Raw genomic sequence first — 5,600 nt, 5'->3', positions numbered from 1 at the left:
CATTGTACCCATTAGGTGTGAATTTATCCATCCCCTCCTCCCCCTCCCTCCTGCTTGATTTCTGATGAGTGTTATTCAAAAGCTATTTTTAAAATGCATGGAAATCCATAGGGTTCAAAATAGCCAAGACAATTCTGAAGACACAGAAACTTACCACATCATGTATTTTTAAAAAAATTTTGTTATGGTTAAAAAATACAATAAAATTTACCATCTTGAGTGCAATAAGCACTGTCTAGGGAATGGACACGCTTGAAGCTCAGACTCAGGGGGATGGGGGAGCATGGGCAATATATATAACCTGAACTTTTGTACCCCCATAATGAGCTGAAATAAAAAAAATACAAAAAAAATCCATCTTAATCATTTTAATTATGCAGTTCAGTAGACTTTGTTATGTTATGTATATTCACATTATTGCATAACAGATCTCCAGAACTTTTTCATCTTACAAATTTGAAACTCTATATCCATTAACTAACAAATCCCCTTTTCTCCTTCACCAACCCCTGGTAACTATCATTCTACTTCTCTTTTTCTGAACTTGACTACTTTAGATACCTAATATAAGTGGAATTACATAGGATTTGTATTTTTGTGACTGGCTCATCTCACTCAACATAATGTCCTCAAGGTTCAGCCATATTGTAGAATGTGACCAAATTCCTTTCTTTTTAAAGGCATAATATTGCTCCATTGTATGTATATACTTCATTTTATTAATCCATTGATGGACATTCCGGATGTGTCTACCTCTTGGCTTTTGTGAATAGTGCTGGTATGAACATGAGTGTGCAAATATCTCTTAAGACCCTACTTCAGTTTTTTTCGATGTATATCCAGAAGAGGGATTGCTGGATGATATGGTAGTTCTATTTTTAATTATTTTATGGAACCACCATAATGTTTTCCATAGTGGTTGCACCATTTTACAATCCCACAAACAGTGCACAAGGGTTCCAATTTTTCTACGTTCTCACTGTCATTTGTTTCTATTTTTTTTTTTTTTTTGAGAGTAGCCATCCTAACAGGTGTGAGGTGATATCACATAGTTTTTAAAGTTAGAGTATTTAAGAAGTGTGATACTGGCACAAAGAGAGACAAATAGGTTAATCATTCCTCAATAAAGAGTCCAGGAAAACATTTTTTAATATACAAATATTAGCTTTTTGACAAAGGTAATATTGTAGTGTAATTGGAAAATAGTGTTCTTTTCAATTAACCGTGTTGGGTCAATTGAGTACCCACATGGAAAGGCAGTGATCATGACCCCTGTCCTATGCCAAACACACAAAAATTATCAATTCCAAATGGAATGTGAAACTTTTAGAAAACATAAAAGAATAAATATCTTTATAAAACTAGTCTTGGCAAAGATTTTATAAGTAGAATATGAAAAGTACTAGCCATAAAAGAAAATTAATTATTTGTTTTATATTAAAATTAGAAACTTCTGTTCATCAAAAGAAAATATTAAATAATAAAGATAGAAGGCCCAGTATAAAAATATTTGCCGGTATGTATAAACGTAATAAAAATGGGCAAAAGTGTGGAGCAGACACTTGACAAATGCCTCTAAGTTCACCATCATTAGTTATTGGGGAAATACAAACTATAACTGCAGTGTGACACTACTAATATACACTCACCAAGATGGGTACAATGAAAGAGAAGGTGAACAATACTAACCCCAGTGTAGATGTGGAGCAGCTTGAGCTCTGTAGACAACTGGTTGGCTTTATATTTTAGAATTATAAACTTACTTATGTCTATGATGCTGAAATTCCAAGCCTAACTATAGAAGCAATAAAAATACATTTAGAAGACTGATTGCATAAAATTTCAAATACAAACATAGACAAGACTGTTCATAGAAGAAATGTATGAAATAGGCAAAAACAGAAAACACAAATATTACCAACAAAGATATTAATTATGATATATTTGCAAAATAACTATTATACAGCAGTTATTGTTAATGTACAACTTTAACCTTCAACAAAATGAAGACACTTCAATAAAAAATCATGTTGATGGAAAGAATCCAAAGACATTTACATAAAGCTCAAAAAGAGGTAAAGCATATTTAAGGTTGTAAGTCCCGATAGGGGCTATTTAGAGAGGAGGTTGTAACTGGGGCAGGGTGGAGGGGAAAGACAGACTTCTGAAGTGCTAATATTCTATTTCTTGATCTTGGGAATGTTTACATTGTTGTGTTCACTTTGCAAAAATTCATCCAGCAGTTCACTTCTTGTCTGTATACTTTTCTGTCTCAGTGGTACATCGAAACAACATTATAAAAACCTGAAAAAAGGCCGGGCACAGTGGCTCACGACTGTAATCCTAGCACTCCGGAGGCCGAGGCGGATGGATTGCTCGAGGTCAGGAGTTTGAGACCAGCCTCAGCAAGAGCGAGACCCCGTCTCTACTAAAAATAGAAAGAAATTATCTGGCCAACTAAAATATATATATAGAAAAATTAGCCGGGCATGGTGGCACATGCCTGTAGTCCCAGCTACTCGGGAGGCTGAGGCAGTAGGATCAGCTTAAGCCCAGGAGTTTGAGGTTGCTGTGAGCTAGGCTGACGCCACGGCACTCACTCTAGCCTGGGCAACAGAGCGAGACTCTGTCTAAAAAAAAAAAAAAAAAAAAAAAAAAAAAAAAAAAAAAAAAAAAAAAAAAAAAAATGTATATATATATATAAAACCTGAAAAAAAAAGAACAACTCAGGAAAAATTCTCAAGAGAATGGACCCCCAGACAGAGGTGTGCACAAGGGCAGTGCCACCAAACTGGTGTCACGGACAGGATACTATAAGGCAAGTCCAGGCTACAGGTGGAAATGCCCACTAAAGTTCCTATGTTCATAAAAGGTGTATGCCATAGCTAACCCAGATCTCCATGGTAAGGCCTCTCTTCACTTTACCACATGAACTTTCTCCTACCATACAATGAAGTCTTAATGAATATTTTAGTTTTTAAGTGTTCTGTCAAATTCTGAAAGGATGATTCTAAGAGGAAAACTCTCCCTGACAGCTAAAATTTTGCCAACTTAAAAAAATCTACTTCAGTATTAAAAAATGTCTACATATATTTTCCAATCTTTATTGCTATCAGGAAATTATTTATTTTTGATCTTCAGAAATGAAAATTCTGGATACTTTGATGGGGAATAAAAACAATGGAACTATGAAAAATAGAAATACAGCAATGCATACTTTAGATTTTTAATTTATATACCTGAGGACACTAGTTAAAAATTTAAAATATATTTTATGAAAACTATTACTTTGGAATATATTGTTAAATTTGATTTATGTTAAACTTCATAGAATGATAATATTATTCAGGCTATACTTCACTTGATGAATTTAATAAGATACAAATTTAGAAATTTTACATTATTCTATTTAAAATTACTAAAGGATAAAATTTATGAAAATCTTTTATAAAAACAAACTTTCTTTTTTTAATGAAAACAGATATTTTTAAGGAGTTGAAGAATCAGAAGGAAACATTTTTACAACTTACTCAGAATAAATAACGCTTTTAGTGAACCCAGGCGAATAGTAAGAATTGAGGTGAGCCTGAGTCATCAGTTCTCTGCAACTGGGAAGAAGTGAAGCAATAGAAGAGGCTAAGCGAGGATAATGTAGGCATTCCTAATAACTGCATGAGGGACAAAACCCTGCTTGCCAAGTTGCCTCCATTCGCAGATAATTCCAGTTTCTGACACGTGATAGGTGCTCAATAGAGCATTTGTTGAAGGAGCTCAAGGGTGGACGGGTGAGAGAAGGAGTAGTTCACAGCAGTCCAGCACCATGTCAGGATCACCACCTAGGAGTGGCCAGCACCTCCCACCCTCATCTTGACCCATTTCTCCTGTTCCTGCTGTTCTCAAATACCCTGATGGTCAGTGGTTTTTACCAAATTAATAAACCTCAGTTTGGGCATTTCTAACATTTTCATCATTTTCCAGGATATCCTTTAGCCCCTTTTTCAAGTGACACTGAGCCATTATCCCAGGTTGTGTGTTTTTCTTATATATCATTTCATCACTTTTGTCATGAACCACACTTTGTGTTTGTATTTTCTTATGCTCATATTTTATGATTTAAATTAAAGGTTTCAAGCATTTATAGCCGCATTACTCTTTCATTTCCAGGAGCCTGGTTTCACTTTCATAGCAGTGAGCTGCAAAATACAATAAAAATGCACATCAGAATCTGAGCAGAAGCTCCATATAAAAGTGAAGAAGCCATCAGAAAACAAGGCGTCAGTCAGCCCTTATTGATTACTGCTCTGATGTTCCAGGCGATGCAGCGGAAGTAGTGTGGAGCTAATAATTCAGTGACAGAGATAAGGTTTAAATGAAGGAAAGAATCACAAAATCGTGCAATGTGTGTACCGTATAGAGATCAATAGCATACGTAAGTGTTCTTGTTCTCACAGTCTAACGGGGAAGTCAGACACGTAAATCGATATATGTGGTACCGCTGGCAAAATTCTGCCATAGCAGTAGAGGTAAAATGCTCTCTGGACATTGAAGGAAGACTGACTGACTCTTTGTTCAGTGGATCATTCATCCTCACTTTAGCAAACTTTAATTATCCTAATTACAGGGAAAGCTGTCCTGGGAAAGGTCACTAAGTGCTTCTGTGACTGTTCGCTCTCAAATGCAGACCTTGCGACTTTATAGCAAGATATTCTTCCTTCCTTGCTGAGACAATGTTATCGGCCAGATCCACCTGGCCCCTCGCCACCCTTCCCTCGCGCGGTCCCAGGGGAGGAGGGTGGCTCATTCTGACCCGGGGATTTAGAGAGACTAATGTAGTCCCGCTTGTCCAGCTCCTCATTTTGCTGCAGCAAGTGCTCTTAGGGAAAGGTGCGTGTTTCTCTGCGTGCCGTGGGGAGGAGGAAGTCCCGCTGCACCTGGGACCGCGCGGGGACATCTGTTTAGTTCTGCAGTCCGGTCCGCTGGCCCACCCGTCTCCACACCAGCCGTAATGCACCCTCCAAGTTAGACTTCCTCAGGAATAAAGATCTTATCTTGTTTTCTATCTTGTAATTAACCTTGTTATTCAATGTATAAAATACCAGTAGGGAAAGAGCGGCAGTATTCATTGTGTACTTTCAACACCCAACAAAGCCACCCTTAGGGAAAACGGGATTTGGGCTGGGGACAGAAACACGGGGAGAGAGAATGGCTTGCCTCTACTTCCCGAGGTGCTGTTCTTCGAGCGAGCCCCGCAGTCACGCTAATTACCTACCAGATACAGTCCTCGAGGACGGGGACCCGGGTATTTTCTGCGTGACAGCATATTAGTTTCTTCAGGCTGCCATAGCAAATGGCCACAAGCTGTGCGACTTGAGACAACAGGAATTTATTCTCTCATGGTTTTGGAGGCCAGAAGTCTGAAATCAAGGTGTTGGCAGGGTTAGTTCCGCCTGGAGGCTCCAAGGGAGAATCCGTGACATGCTCTTTCCCAGCCTCCGTGACAGCTGGCAGTGCTTGGTGACTCCCGGCTCCTGGTGGTTCTCCCATCTCTGCCTGCGTCTTCGCGTGGTCTTGTCCTCCGTTTCTCTGGGTGGCAACTCTCC

Source organism: Lemur catta, chromosome 11 (assembly GCF_020740605.2).
Source record: "Lemur catta isolate mLemCat1 chromosome 11, mLemCat1.pri, whole genome shotgun sequence".
Taxonomy (NCBI): Eukaryota; Metazoa; Chordata; class Mammalia; order Primates; family Lemuridae; genus Lemur; species Lemur catta.
Note: the sequence above shows the minus strand (reverse complement) of the source record.